Here is a 17,199-nt window from a genome sequence, read left to right on the forward strand (position 1 = left end):
AAAGAAGCCCAAATAAAAAGAGGCCATAAAAAAGGAGAAAAGGCCCAAATAGAAATTAAAAAATGATAGAAAAAGAGAGAAGGGACAATGTTACTATCCTTTTACCACACTTGTGCTTCAAAGTAGCACCATGATCTTCATAGTAGAGAGTCTCTCATGTTATCACTTTCATATACTAGTGGGAATTTTACATTATAGAACTTGGCTTGTATATTCCAATGATGAGCTTCCTCAAATTGCCCTAGGTCTTCATGAGCAAGCAAGTTGGATGCACACCCACTTAGTTTCTTTTTGAGCTTTCATATACTTATAGCTCTAGTGCATCCGTTGCATGGCAATCCCTACTCACTCACATTGATATCTATTTATGGGCATCTCCATAGCCCGTTGATACACCTAGTTGATGTGAGACTATTTTCTCCTTTTTGCCTTCTCCACAACCACCATTCTATTCCACCTATAGTGCTATATCCATGGCTCACGCTCATGTATTGCGTGAAGATTGAAAAAGTTTTGAAAAAGTTAGAGTATGAAACAATTGCTTGGCTTGTCATCGGGGTTGTGCATGATTTAAATACTTTGTGTGGTGAAGATAGAGCATAGCCAGACTATATGATTTTGTAGGGATAACTTTCTTTGGCCATGTTATTTTGAGAAGACATAATTGCTTTGTTAGTATGCTTGAAGTATTATTATTTTTATGTCAATATAAACTTTTGTCTTGAATCTTTCGAATCTGAATATTCATATCACAATTAAGAAGATTTGCATTGAAATTATGCCAAGTAGCACTCCGCATCAAAAATTCTCTTTTTATCATTTACCTACTCGAGGACGAGCAGGAATTAAGCTTGGGGATGCCTGATACGTCTCCAACGTATCTATAATTTTTGATTGCTCCATGCTATATTATCTACTGTTTTGGACTATATTGGGCTTTATTTACCACTCTTATATTATTTTTGGGACTAACCTATTAACCGAAGGCCCAGCCCAGAATTGCTATTTTTTTTGCCTATTTCAGTGTTTTGAAGAAACAGAATATCAAACGGAGTCCAAACGGAATGAAACCTTCGGGAACGTGATTTTCTCACCGAACGTGATCCAGGAGACTTGGACCCTACGCCAAGGCATCAGAGAGGCGGTCACGAGGGTGGGGGGCGCCCCCCCTAGGGCGCGCCCCCTGCCTCATGGGCCCCTCGATGCTCCACCAACGTACTTCTTCCTCCTATATATACATACGTACCCCCAAACAAACAGAACAGGAGCCAAAAACCTAATTCCACCGCCGCAACTTTCTGTATCCACGAGATCCCATCTTGAGGCCTGTTCCGGAGCTCCGTCGGAGAAGGGCAGTCATCACGGAGGGCTTCTACATCATCATAGCCTCTCCGATGAAGTGTGAGTAGTTTACCTCAGACCTTCGGGTCCATAGTTAGTAGCTATATGGCTTCTGCTCTCTTTTTGGATCTCAATACAAAGTTCTCCCCCTCTCTTGTGGAGATCTATTCGATGTAATCTTCTTTTTGCGGTGTGTTTGTTGAGACCGATGAATTGTGGGTTTATGATCAAGTCTATCTATGAATAATATTTGAATCTTCTCTGAATTCTTTTATGTATGATTGGTTATCTTTGCAAGTCTCTTCGAATTATATGTTTGGTTTGGCCAACTAGATTGGTAGTTCTTGCCATGGGAGAAGTGCTTAGCTTTGGGTTCGATCTTGCGGTGTCCTTTCCCAGTGACAGAAGGGGCAGCAAGGCACGTATTGCATCGTTGCCATCGAGGATAACAAGATGGGGTTTATTTCATATTGCATGAATTTATCTCTCTACATCATGTCATCTTGCTTAAGGCGTTACTCTGTTTTTAACTTAATACTCTAGATGCGTGCTGGATAGCGGTCGATGAGTGGAGTAATAGTAGTAGATGCAGAATCGTTTCGGTCTACTTGTCACGGACGTGATGCCTATATACATGATCATGCCTAGATATTCACATAACTATGCTCAATTCTGTCAATTGCTCAACAGTAATTTGTTCACCCACCGTAGAATACTTATGCTCTTGAGAGAAGCCACTAGTGAAACCTATGGCCCCCGGGTCTATTCTCATCATATCAATCTCCATCACTTTAATCTTGCTTTGCTTTTTTACTTTGCCTTTACTTTTTACTTTGCATATTTATACCAAAAATACCAAAAATATTATATCTATCAGATCTCACTCTCGTAAGTGACCGTGAAGGGATTGACAACCCCTAATCGCGTTGGTTGCGAGTAGCTATCGTTTTGTGCAGGTACGAGGGACTTGAGCGTGGCCTCCTACTGGATTGATACCTTGGTTCTCAAAAACTGAGGGAAATACTTACGCTACTTTGTTGCATCATCCCTTCCTCTTCGGGGAAAACCAACACAAGCTCAAGACGTAGCACATATCCCCGTTGAGGTAACATAGTGTTATTCGAAATTTCTCCAGTTCCATGTTATTCGGAATGAGTTCGTTAACAAGACTTGATCAACCTTGTTATTGGATTCCCTTTGATGATCATGAGATGGATGAAACTAGAAGGCACAGCCTTCTGTATCACACTTTTACTTTCTGTTATTTATATTAATAAAATAAAAATAAATATTTTTCTGTCTGTTATATGATTATCCATGCAATATAAAAATACCTCGAAAATAAAAGTTCTCCAAATGCCCTGAAATTTAAATATGATTTTTTCTAGAATATTTGAGAATATTTGGCACTAAGAACACAGCAGGGGGGTCAACCACCTGCCCACGAGGGTGGAGGGCGCGCTCCCTTCCTCATGGGCCCACGGCGGCCCTCCTCCACTTATCCTTTCACCCATACACTTCTTCTTCCTCCCACAAACACGAATAACCAGCTCAAACCCGAGTCCAAGCTCGTTTTGCTGCCATTTTCGATCACCTTGCTCAAAGCACCTCTCACAAAACTGCTTGGGGAGATTGTTCCTTGGTATGCGACTCCTCCATTGGTCCAATTAGTTTTTGTTCTAGTGCTTTATTCATTGCAAATTTTTGCTGCTTAGGTGACCCTGTTCTTGAGCTTGCATGTGAAATTTATATGGTCAAAACTAGTTTTGATGCATGATATAGGCTCTAGGTACTTGTAGGAGTAGTTGCTATCAATATTATTGAGTTTGGTTTACTTTTATTTTGAAGTTACTAAAAATTTCAGAATTTTTCAGAAAATGGTGAGGAGACTTTTGAGGGGCTCATCGAGCCAAAGCTCGAAGGAAAAGGCACCGAAGCCTAAGTATAACCTGCCGCGCACCGCGGAGGTTCGGGCGTGTGAATGGCCTTCCGAGGATTTCTTGAGAGCAGTCGGGATTTATGAAGATTTTCATGAATTGGCTAAGAATGCAGGCCTCACCACTTTCCTCCGCGACCAATGCGATCAGTATCTCTTACTCACAAATATCTTTGTGCAAAACTTTCATTTCCATTCTAGGAGCTCACCACCTACGGTGGAGTTTTATTTATATGATGAGCATAAGGAGATGTCAGTTTATGATTTTTGTTGGGTTTGTTTAGTCCCTTTTGAGGGCAAGATAGAAGAACCACATCATGATGATGTGGAGGGGTTTATTGATACTATCACTGTAGGGGAAACAAGGAAGGTTTCCGATGCACGAATCACTAGCATACATTTTCCTGTTTTACACTATTTTGCATTATTTGCTAGTCGTTGCTTAATTGGTCACGGAAACTGTGGAAACCTTAGTATCCCTGATATTATTATTTTGCTCCACAGTTTATATGGTGATAACTCTGTTAGTATGGGCGGCATTATTGCCAAACGGTTAAGTCTCAACCGTACAAAGGGCCCCATCTTTGGAGTCATCTATGCTTCACGCCTAGCTGCACATTTTAACATACCTATTAGGCATTATGAGAAGGAAGAAAAAGTGCTGTCTCATGTTTATCTAGATTATAAAAGTATGGTGGCACATGATTTTATTGTTAAGAATAGGGAAGGAGAGTTTAAATATCAATTGCTCTTTAATAAACATCATCCTGAGACTATCACCCTGCCTGCTCCTTCTTTGTTTGATTTATCTGTAGGCCAATACCTTGTTCTGTTGAAGGCTATTCACGCCTACCGGAACCCTTCACCAGCTATGGAGCCAGAGCCGGAACCACAAGTTGATCCTTCATGACAGTCTAATTACCAGTGGGATCCGGAGATGATTGTCAGCCAGTGGCAATCGGAGTCTTCCTCTTCTTCTTCTTCTCAGTACGACCCCAACTATTATTATGTATATCCGCCAGGCCAGCCGTGGCCATAGACCAACTTAGGCCAAAAGCCTAAGCTTGGGGGGGTACGTATTTCCCACCGACATTACATTTATGCTCACACATTCATTGCTAGATGTCGGTGCTCATACTTTTTCATTGTATCATCCATTCTAGTTTATTTTCCTTTTTATGCTTTCTTCTTGCGTGTTTAATAAACCTTAAGAAAAACCAAAAAAAAATAGTTGTAGCTTTTAATCAGTTTAATTTCCTTGCTTGTAGTAGTAATTAAAAACAAAACCCAAAAAGATTTCTTGTTCTTCTTTTGCTTGTTGGGAGCTTTCCTGTGTAAATAGTTTTATTTCTTTTCTTTTCTTTGGGGGTCGATAGGAGAAGACCATAATTAAATTGTTGAAGTGGCTCTTATATGCATTATTGTTGATCTGACAAAAGAGCCCGTATTGCCTTGTCTTCTCCTGTTTATTGAATGCTTGCAGATTCTAGCTTAGTCTAATGCACGCGCACTATTATTATTATTCACATCGTTCGGTCGTGCAAGTGAAAGGCAATTATGACAATATATGATGGACTGACTGAGATGAGAAAAGCTGGTATGAACTCGACCTCTTTTGTTTTTGTAAATATGATTAGTTCATCGTTCCTGATTCAGCCTATTATGAATAAACATGTTTGCAATGACAATTAGAGATCATAGTTTCTTGTGCCATGCTTGATTAGCTATGAGTTATTATGGTTTACCTTGCGTGCCAACATGCTATTAAAATGGTTGTGATGTGGTATGATAGGGTGGTATCCTCCTCTGAATGATTTAAGTGACTTGACTTGGCGCATGTTCACGCATGTAGTCGAAACAAAATCAACATAGCCTTCATGATATTCATGTTCATGGTGGATTATATCCTACTCATGCTTGCATTCGGTGTTGATTAATTTTAATGCATGTGCATGACTGTTGTCGCTCTCTAGCTGGTCGCTTCCCAGTCTTTTGCTAGCCTTCACCTGTACTAAGTGGGAATACTGCTTGTGCATCCAATCCCTTAAACGCCAAAGTTATTCCACATGAGTCCACTATACCTACCTATATACGGTATCTATCTGCCGTTCCAAGTAAATTTGTATGTGCCAAACTCTAAACCTTCAAATAAATATCCTGTTTTGTATGCTCGAATAGCTCATGTATCAACTAGGGCTGTCCGTATCTTCCATGTTAGGCGGGTTATTCTCAAGAGGAGTGGACTCCGCTCCTCACTCACGAGATAAATGGCTGGTCACCGGGATGCCCAGTCCCATGCTTTATGCAAACTAAATCAAAATAATTGCAAACAAAACTCCCCCTAGGACTCTTGTTAGTTGGAGGCACTCGTTGTTTCGAGCAAGCCATGGATTGATGCTTGTTGGTGGAAGGGGGAGTATAAACTTTACCATTCTGTTTGGGAACCGCCTATAATGTGTGTAGCATGGAAGATATCGCCATCTCTTGGTTGTTATGTTGACAATGAAATATACCAATCAAACTATTATTCACCTCTGTTTCAAAACCGAGCTCTGGCACCTCTACAAATCCCTGCTTCCCTCTGCGAAGGGCCTATCTATTTACTTTTATGCTGAGTCATCATCCTCTAATTAAAAAGCACCAGTTGGAGAGCACCGCTGTCATTTGCATTCATTACTGTTAGTTTACATTGAGTATGACTTGACTGGATCTCTTTTAACATGAATTACAATGTCTAGTCAGTCCTTGGTCTTTAAAGGTGCTCTGCATTTATGTTTTGCGGTCTCAGAAAGGGCTAGCGAGATACCACCTTGGTATATCATATTATGATTGTTTTGAGAAAGTGCTGTCATCTGAGATTTATTATTATGGCTCGCTAGTTGATTATGCTATTGATATGAGTAAACTTGAGACCTATGCGTTATTGCAAATGTGGTTAGTTATAATCTTTGCTGAAAACTTGAATGCTGGCTTTACATATTTACAACAACAAGAGCAAACAGAGTTTGTAAAAGTTTTTCTTTATCACTTTCAGTTTGTCAACTGAATTGCTTGAGGACAAGCAAAGTTTTAATCTTGGGGGAGTTGATACGTCTCTGTTGTACCTACATTTCCAAACACTTTTGCCCTTGTTTTGGACTCTAACTTGCATGATTTGAATGGAACTAACCCGGACTGACGCTGTTTTCAGCAGAATTACCATGGTGTTATTTATGTGCAGAAACAAACGTTCTCGGAATGACCTGAAACTTCACGAAGCGACTTTTCAGAAAATATAAAAAATACCTGCAAAAGATGAAGGCCAGGGGCCCACCACCTGTCCACGAGGGTGGGGGGCGCGCCTGCCCCCCTAGGGCGCACCCCCTACCTCGTGGGCCCCCTGTTGCCTCTCCGACTCCAACTCCATATATTGTGTTATGGGGAGAAAAAAATCAGAGAGAAGAAATCATCGCGTTTTACAATACGGAGCCGCCGCCAAGCCCTAAAAGCTCTCGGGAGGGCTGATCTGGAGTCTGTTCGGGGCTCCGGAGAGGGGAATCCGTCGCCATCGTCATCATCAACCATCCTCCATCACCAATTTCATGATGCTCACCGCCGTGTGTGAGTAATTCCATCGTAGGCTTGCTGGACGGTGATGGGTTGGATGAGATCTATCATGTAATCGAGTTAGTTTTGTTAGGGTTTGATCCCTAGTGTCCACTATGTTCTGAGATTGATGTTGCTATGACTTTGCTATGCTTAATGCTTGTCACTAGGGCCCAAGTGCCATGATTTCATATCTGAACCTATTATGTTTTCATCAATATATGAGTGTTCTTGATCCTATCTTGCAAGTCTATAGTTACCTATTATGTGTTATGATCCGTTAACCCCGAAGTGACAATAATCGGGATACTTACCGGTGATGACCGTAGTTTGAGGAGTTCATGTATTCACTATGTGTTAATGCTTTGTTCCGGTACTCTATTAAAAGAAGGCCTTAATATCCCTTAGTTTCCGTAAGGACCCCGCTGCCACGGGAGGGTAGGACAAAAGATGTCATGCAAGTTCTTTTCCATAAGCACGTATGACTATATTCAGAATACATGCCTACATTACATTGACGAACTGGAGCTAGTTCTGTGTCACCCTAGGTTATGACTGTTACATGATGAACCGCATCCGGCATAATTCTCCATCACCGATCCATTGCCTACGAGCTTTCCATATATTGTTCTTCTCTTATTTACTTTCCCGTTGTTATTGCTATCATCACTATAAAATACCAAAAACATTGCTTTTACTACCGTTAACTTTTGTTACCATTACCACTATTATCATATTACTTTGCTACTAAATACTTTGCTGCAGATACTAAGTTTCCAGGTGTGGTTGAATTGATAACTCGGCTGCTAATACTTGAGAGTATTCTTTGGCTCCCCTTGTGTCGAATCAATAAATTTGGGTTGAATACTTTACCCTCGAAAACTGTTGTGATCCCCTATACTTGTGGGTTATCAGATACGTTAATGTGGGCTTTGGATGGATTGCACGATCATGTTTGACATGATAAGAAGCAATAAAACAAAACATACCAGAACTATTATAGTATCCGGATACTTACGACTTCGCTAGGGGCTTGTCCCTGGGCAACCACTCCTCGTCGCTGTAAGCGGCTGTTGTGGAGTGGTCCGGAAGGCGGGTCCTTCCCTTCTTGGACCCTTCGGCCTCCCCAGATGGGGCGGCCTTCCTTTTCTTGTCCCCCCCGGTTGGGGGTGGAGAACTTTCCTCTTCCTCCTCCTTGTTTTCGTGGGAGGAGTGCGCCTCGGTGTTTTCGGACGATGAGTCCGATACAATCTTGCGCCGGAGACCTTTCCTGGTCCCCGCGGCCTTCTTCTCCGGCGCCTCATAGGGCGCCGGAACCAGCATCTCCGTTAAGAGAGCCTTTGCTGGATCTTCGGGTAGTGGGGCCGGACAATCGATCCGCTCCGCTGTCGCTACCCAGTCCTATTAAAATGGTGTGGAGGCTCAGATCCCTCACATGATTATACTGGGGAAAGGAACATCTTGTGAGATATAAAGAGCTTACCGGATTGGTAGGGTGCTTTGCGCTGAGTCCGCGATCCTCGGTAAGGGGAGGAGGTACCTCGACGGCCTTGAACAGCACCTTCCAGACGTCTTTATGCGTCGTGTCAAAAAGCTATCACAGCGTCTGGTGCTTGGCCGGGTCGGACTCCCACATATTGAATGCCTGTCTTTGACACAGAAGGATCCGGCGGAAGAGCATGACCTGGACCATGTTGACAAGCTTGATTTTCTTGCTTATCATATTTTTAACACAGCTCTAGAGTCCGGTTAGCTCCACCGATGAACCCCAGGATAGGCCCTTCTCTTTCCAGGAGGTGAGCCGCATGGGGATGCCGGATCGAAGTTCAGGGGCCGCCACCTAGTTGGTGTCGCGTGGCTCGGTGATGTGGAACCACCCCGATTGCCACCCCTTCACGGTCTCCACATAGGAGCCTTCGAGCCAGGTGACGTTGGGCATTTTGCCCACCATGGCACCTCCGCACTCCGCTTGCTGGCCGACCACCACCTTCGGTTTCACGTTGAAGGTCTTCAGCCACAGGCCGAAGTGGGGCTTGATGCGGAGGAAGGCCTCGCACACGATGATAAACGCCGAGATGTTGAGGATGAAATTGGGGGCCAGATCATGGAAGTCCAGCCCGTAGTAGAACATGAGCCCGCAGACAAATGGGTGGAGGGGAAATCCCAGTCCACGGATGAAGTGGGTGAGGAATACAACCCTCTCATGGGGTTCTGGAGTAGGGACGATCTGCCCCGCGTCTGGGAGCCGGTGTGCGATGTCTGCGGCTAGGTATCCGGCTTCCCGGAGCTTCGTAATGTCCTCCTCCGTAATGGAGGAGACCATCCACTTGCCTCCCGCTCCGAACATGTTTGGAATGGCTTTGCGGATAAGATGAGAACTTGGGCACTGGAGCTCGAGTGCGCAAGAATGGATGGGCAGGGGAAGAAGAAGGCGTGGGTGAAAAAGAGGAATCCTTGTCCCTTCATAAAGGCAGTAGAAACTGTGCGCCTCCCCACTTGCCCCATAAAATCGCTTATTCCTCAAGCGCCGCGATTGATGACACGGTTGGGTTACCCATACCCGTATTGATGAGAATCCCATGATAAGGGGACATGATCTCTGCTTCGATAAGACGTGCCAAGGAAATCGCCTCGCAACATGTGCATCAACTGGCTGAGGAAAACGGTTTGAATAAAGACCGGGTCGTGGCGTGATGTCACGTTATGAAAAGTTGTCAGCAGATTGGATTTGTGGAATATTGCAATCTCTATGGTGGTATGTGGAATTTGTTTCACAGAGCCGGACACAATCCTTGTGTTCAAAATCTTCTATGGAGTATTCGGAGAAGGAACCATCCTTGCAATGCCGAAGACAATCTGTGCGCCGGACTCATCGACATTGAAGCCTGGTTCAGGGGCTACCGAGGGAGTCCTGGATTAGGGGGTCCTCGGACAGCCGGACTATGTACTTTGGCCGGACTATTGGACTATGAAGGTACAAGATTGAAGGCTTCGTCCCGTGTCCGGGTGGGACTCTCCTTTGCATGGAAGACAAGCTTGGCGATTCGGATATGTAGATCTCCTTCTCTGTAACCGACTCTGTGTAACCCTAGCCCCCTCCGATGTCTATATAAACCAGAGGGTTTAGTCCGTAGGAGGAGAACAATCATAATCATAGGCTAGCTTCTAGGGTTTAGCCTCTACGATCTCGTGGTAGATCAACTCTTGTAATACTCATATCATCAAGATCAATCAAGCAGGAAGTAGGGTATTACCTCCATCGAGAGGGCCCGAACCTGGGTAAACATTGTGTCCCCCGCCTTCTGTTACCATCAGCCTTAAACGCACAGTTCTGGACACCCTACCCGAGATCTGCCAGTTTTGACACCGACAATAGGGCCGGCTCTCAATTATTCAATAGCGGCTGCAACGACCTCTGACCCGGCTGCCACAAGGGTTGAGGTTTCTGGTTCAACAAGGCCGCTGACTCAGGTACTGCTGGATCTCATAGGTACCTTGACAGCTTTGTTGGTTACAGAGGTCACGGCGGCAAATCAGGTAGAGCGCAACGCAGAGATTGCAAAGATTCACGAGGAGATAACCAAGGCCCAAGAGGATATCTTAGCCGAGAACGTTCAGACAGCTGCGCTGAAGGCTCAAATTGACGCAGAGGCAGAGCGTGTGAGGATAGAGGCTTGGCGTTTAAATCTGGACCAAAACACATCCAATGTTTTGTTCCAGAGAAGGCATCCGAGTCGCCTACCATTGACGTATGACCCAAGGCGCTTGTTTGGCACTCCCGGAGCAGGACCAAGTACTGCAGATGCCCGGTGAATCCCCAGTTCAACCTGGATTTGTCGGGAAATCGAGTGGTGGCTCAACCCCGTCAGACTGAGCCGATATGGAGGGAAGAGCCAACGCCTAACCCGCCCCTAATCAGATGCCGCCACAACGTTTCCTGATGCCGCCTAGACACTTCTCTAACCTAGTAGATAACATGGTAGCGGCGGCGACCCGGCTTGCAGTGATTCCAATGACTGGCGGCTCACCGGCAGTGGTGGAAACCCGGAACACAGTCGAGCTCCTACAAACAGCCCTGGTGCAGCATGCCACCTACTCATACAGTCGTGAAAGGATGCATTCAACTCCCCGTCCGAGTCGAAGTTACAGCCGGCGTATCGACTCGCCCGCAGTCTCCAGCAGTGAGCGGCGCCGAAACCCACCCCATGTTAACCCGCCCGATCCCCGGGGCGCGTCTCAAGCACACATGGATGGCGGGCGAAACCGCTGCGAGGAGGCCGTAAACCAGGGGGCTTATGAGCCGCCCCCTATGGTTCCTTCTACTGTAGTAGGAGCTCAGTTAAGTGCTAGAACTCTTGGAGTGTCGTGTTTAATACCGGCTTTGCGCAATGAGCGTATGCCTAAGGATTTCAAAGGTCCTCGAAAGGTGCCCAATTACACGGCAGATCTTGAGCTAGCAGCTTGGGTTAAGAGCTATGAGTTAGCCACGTACATGCTGGAAGTCAACGACGCAGTTTGCGCCAAATATTTCACTATGATGTTGGAAGGGCCGGCTCGTACATGGTTGAAAGGCCTGCCTCCTAATTCTATCAACTCATGGGCGGAGTTGAAGGCGTGTTTTATCAAGAATTTTCAAGGGACATGCAAGCAGCCGTTGAAAATTGTTAATTTAGATCATTGTGTGCAACAGGAGGATGAGTCGGCCCATCATTGGGTTTGGTGGGTCTCTGCTATCATCCACTCTTCAGATAACATTTCGGTGGGTCAAGTGATGTCTACTACACAACCTTCTTCTTCTATACTCGTGTTGGGCCTCCAAGCGCAGAGTTTTGTAGGACAGTAGCAATTTTCCCTCAAGTGGATGACCTAAGGTTTATCAATCCATGGGAGGCATAGGATGAAGATGGTCTCTCTCAAACAACCTTGCAACCAAATAACAAAGAGTCTCTTGTGTCCTAAACACACCCAATACAACGCTAAATTGTATAGGTGCACTATTTTGGCAAAGAGATGGTGATACAAGTGTAGTATGGATAGTAGATATAGGTTTTTGTAATATGAAAATATAAAAACATCAAGGTAACAAGTAGTAAAATGGAGCACAAACAATATTGCATTGCTTGAAAACAAGGCCAAGGGTTCATACTTTCACTAGTGCAAATTCTCTCAACAATGATGACATAATTGGATCATATAACAATCCCTGAACGTGCAACAAAGAATCACTCCAAAGCTTCTTTCAGAGAACGTAGGACGAAAACGTGCATCAACCCGTATGCATAAATTACCCCAATGTCACCTCGAGAATCCGCGGGTTGAGTGCCAAAACATACATCAAGTGAATCAATAGAACGTCCCATTGTCACCACAGGTATCCCATCTCAAGACATACATCAAGTGTTCTCAAATCCAATACTCAATCCAACATAACGAAACCACAAAGAGCAAGACTCAATTCATCACAAGAAGGTAGAGGGGGAGAAACACCATATGATCTAACTATAGTAACAAAGCTCGCAGTACATCAATATCGTGCCAAATCAAGAACACGAGAGAGAGAGAGGGAGAGAGAGAGATCAAACACATAGCTACTGGTACATACCCTCAGACCTGAGGGTGAACTACTCCCTCCTCGTCATGGAGACCGCCAAGATGACGAAGATAGCCTCCAGCGATGGTTTCCTCTCCGGCAGGGTGCCGGAACGGGCTCCCGATTGGTTTTTCATGGCTATAGAGGCTTTCGGCGGTGAAACTTCTGATCCAGGGTTCTTTTCGGAGGTTTGGATATTTATAAGAATTTTTGGCGTCGGTCTCACGTCAAGGGGGTGCCCGAGGTGCCCACAAGCCTGGAGCCCCCTCCCGGGGGGTAGGGCGCGCCAAGAGGTCTTGTGGACTCCTCGTCCACTTCCTGGCCCAGCTCTTGTGCTTCGGGGGTCTCTTTTGGTCCATAAAAAATCACCGTAAATTTTTAGCCCATTCCGAGAACTTTTATTTCTGCACAAAAAATGACACCACGGTAGTTCTGTTAGAAACAACGTCAGTTCGGGTTAGTTCTAATCAAATCATACCAAAACCATATAAAATTGTTGTAAACATGGCGTCCAGCTTTGCCTTGGTCTGGGTTAACACCTCAGAGAGGCTCTTGTTTTCCTCCCGAGCGGTCTATGGAATAAAACATTATTACATATATTCAACCCTTAATACGGTCACCGGAGTCCAAATTAAGGTCCGGGGGCTACATGGTCTCTCATTTAATCAATGTTACTACCACTACGAGTCCACTCGTTGGATGACCCATCCGACAAGTGCTGTAGGGGCTACTGCCATACACAGCAGACGTTCACCTCTTTGGAAGTCCTTGGAAATACTCCCTCCGTTTTTATTTAGTTCGCATATTAGCTTTGGTCAAAGTCAAGCTTTACAAACTTTGACCAAGTTTATATACAAAAATATTAAGATATACAATAACAAATCAACAACATTAGATTTATTATTAAATGTATTTCACATCATATAGATTTATTATGATAAATGTCTATATTGTTTTCTATAAAGTTGGTCAAACTTTACGAAGTTTGACTTCAGTCAACTCTAATATGCAGAGTAAATAAAAACGGAGGGAGTACCAAAAGTATTCTTGAGATGAGATGGCTTGTTTCCATTTAGAGGAACAAGTACTGATTCATCTTGAGGACTATTGAGGCTATATGTAATGTACTGTTAAAGTAATCGGGGGAGAAAGGTTTTTTTTACCTACAAACCCTTGGATAAAACATCCACCGCCTTCTCCAAGCCAGATTGGGCCGCGCTGATCTAGACATCCACCAAACTGAGGGTGTTGAATTCTTGGTTGGAGAAGACAGTATTCCTTAAAGAAACCTTCCTCCGCCGATGATTCATGGCGCTGTTCACCTCATAGTTGGTGGCAGAACAAGTTCCCAAAGCTTCTACTTGAGGTACTTCAGGAATATCTCCCGGAGTGGGTATTAGTTGAGTGGTGGTCCTTGGCACTGAAGCACCCATGATGCCCGCCTCCTCGGGTAGCGATGCATGGATGGGTCACCTATATAAGAGCTCGGGCAGTAAAAAACACAATGTCGTAGTAATTTTAAAAGTTGCTACCAATAAAACCTACCTATTTGGGGGAGGAGCGGCATGCTCTACCTCCACAGTGGCCAGTTGTGGAATGGCACCTCGGACGCCCGCCGGCTGGCGCTCTCGAGGGGTCGGATCAGTTCGCTGGCGCTTTGAGCGGCGACCCTTAGGAAGAGAAGTCAGGGTGCCCGGGGCCTTGCAGGTAGAGGATCTCTTTCGAGGAGAGGTTGGAGGAGACCTTACCGTTGAAGATGGTAGGGCCCCGGCAGGTCAGGAACAATAGCCACTTTAGAGCCATCAAGGCTATCTTGCTAAAAAAGCTCGTCAGCAAAAAAATGGGTAGCTCAGCCTCGTGGAAGTCGGGGTCGTTGAAACGTCTCCGTCGTATCTATAATTTTTGATTGTTCCATGCCAATATTCTACAACTTTTATATACTTTTGGCAACTTTTTATACTATTTTTGGGACTAACATATTGATCCAGTGCCTAGTGCCAATTCCTGTCTGTTGCATGTTTTATGTTTCGTAGAATGTCCATATCAAACGGAATCCAAACGGGATAAAAACGGATGGAGCTTATTTTTGGAATATTTGGAAAATTTCGAAAGAAAAATCCATGCGAGACGGTGCCCGAGATGGCCATGAGGCAGGGGGCGCGCCTGCCCCCTGGGCGCGCCCCTGACCCTCGTGGGCCACCCGTAAGGCGATTGATGCCCTTCTTCGGCTGCAAGAAAGCTAATTTTTGGTAAAAAATCACGACGAAGGTTTCAGTCCAATCGGAGTTACGGATCTCCATATATATACGAAACGGTGAAAGGGCAGCAGAACAGAACGCAGAAATAGAGAGAGACAGAGGGACAGATCCAATCTCGGATGGGCTCTCGCCCCTCCCATGCCATGGAGGCCAAGGACTAGAGGGGAAACCCTTCTCCCATCTAGGGAGGAGGTCAAGGAAGAAGAAGACGAAGGTCCCCCCTCTTCCCTTCTCTTCCGGTGGCGCCGGAACGCTGCCGTGGCCATCATCATCAGCACCGCAATCTACACCAACACCTCTGCCATCTTCACCAACATCTCCATCACCTTCCCCCCTCTATCTACAGCGGTCCACTCTCCCGCAACTCGATGTACCCTCTACTTGAACATGGTGCTTTATGCTTCATATTATTATCCAATGATGTGTTGCCATCCTATGATGTCTGAGTAGATTTTCGTTGTCCTATCGGTGGTTGATGAATTGCTATGATTGATTTAATTTGCTTGTGGTTATGTTGCTGTCCTTTGGTGCCCATCATATGATTGCGCGTGTGGATCACACCCTAGGGTTAGTTGTATGTTGATAGGACTATGTATTGGAGGGCAAGAGTGACAGAAGCTTCAACCTAGCATAGAAATTGATGCATACGGGATTAAAGGGGGACCAATATATCTTAATGCTATGGTTGGGTTTTACCTTAATGAATGTTAGTAGTTGCGGATGCTTGGTAATAGTTCCAATCATAAGTGCATAGAATTCCAAGTCAGGGATGGCATGCTAGCAGTGGCCTCTCCCACATAAGACTTGCTATCGGTCTAGTAAAGTAGTCAATTGCTTAAAGGACAATTTCGCAACTCCTACCACCACTTTTCCACACTCGCTATATTTACTTTATTGCTTCTTTACCTAAACAACCCCTACTTTTTATTTACGTAATCTTTATTATCTTGCAAACCTATCCAACAACACCTACAAAGTACTTCTAGTTTCATACTTGTTCTAGGTAAAGCGAACGTCAAGCGTGCATAGAGTTGTATCGGTGGTTGACAGAACCTGAGGGAATATTTGTTCTACCTTTAGCTCCTCGTTGGGTTCGACACTCTTACTTACCGAAAGAGGCTACAATTGATCCCCTGTACTTGTGGGTTATCAGTCGTCATCGCGATAATACACCCCTGGCTCAGGCGTTGGGTAGCTTATTGTCTCAATCCAACATTTCCACCTCTGTTCGGATATGTTGAATAGCTATTCAGAAATATAAAGGTACTGCTCGGATGGACGAGATAGTTTGAAGAAGACTTACCGCTTCGACGGGTCTATAGTACGAGAAGTCGTCCATAAACTTCCACCTGGAAAAATCCACCGTCTCCACCTTTTATATACTGGCCAGAGCGGCGCCCATGGCCTTCTGTTCCTTCAAACCTTCCCGGATAGATCGGGTGGCATCATTGGTTCCATTGTACACCCAAAGTGGGTGCATGTGTTGCTGAAGGGGTTGGACTCTTCGGTCAATTGTCATCGCCACTACGTCGACAATGGTAAGCTCGTTGTGTGTCAAACACCTCACCTGAGTGGCTAGGCGGGCTACATCGGAGTCATACTTTTGCAAGGAGCTCCTCGGCCTCCAGTTGAAATGCTTCCTCGAGGGTTCGAGGGAGAAGATCGGTAGTTCGGGACGAGTAGGCTCATACAGCAGAACATCAGCGATGTAGAACCACTCATTGGCCCACGTATCGGTATCCTCTCTAGGGCTGCCCACTGGGTAGCTGGTTCCAGCGATACTGCATACCTCGGCTGCGCCCACCTCGTGAAGTTTCCTACCCCGGGAACAACACATCTCATAGAAGTACTTCTTCCATAGCGCGAAGTGTGCCTCACATCCGAGGTACATCTCACAGAGGGCGACGAACCCCGTGACATGTAAGATGGAGTTGGACGTGAGGTGGTGGAGTTGGCTCCCATAGAATTCAAGTAAACCCCGGAGGAAGGGATGGATGGGAAATCCATGACCCGCAGTAAAAAAAGGGACAAAGCAAACTCGCTCCTCCCTGTGCGGGATAGGATGGCTATACGCACGCGCTTGCCCATCCACGGATATTAAGCCAGGGTGGGTGAAGCTAGATCTGGGTCCGGCAGGTAACCTTGAGTGGCAAGCTGGTCGAGTTGGAGATGGGTGATGGAGCATCTCCCCCAGTCGCCTTTGAGGGGAGCCATGGGGGCGCTTCGATGAACTCGCGTCGTTCGCCATTGCTGAAGGTCTCAGACTAAACTTCTGAGGGAAGATTTCGTGCTTGGTCGAGGAGGGAGAAAGCTGGGATGCGTTTTTCACCGTAGCTTTGGGTTAAATACCCGTTAAATAAAGCGAGGGGCGACACTTCGACACCTAGCCATAAAGCGGCCAGTTCCCAAGGTGGCTCAACGATCAAGAAAGGATTATTTTAAATAAAAGGACCACACATGGTGGGAGTCACGACTAGGTCACCAGGAAA

The sequence above is a fragment of the Triticum urartu genome, chromosome 2A (genome assembly GCF_056163025.1).
Source record: "Triticum urartu cultivar PI428250 chromosome 2A, HENAU_Tu73, whole genome shotgun sequence".
NCBI classification, from domain to species: Eukaryota; Viridiplantae; Streptophyta; class Magnoliopsida; order Poales; family Poaceae; genus Triticum; species Triticum urartu.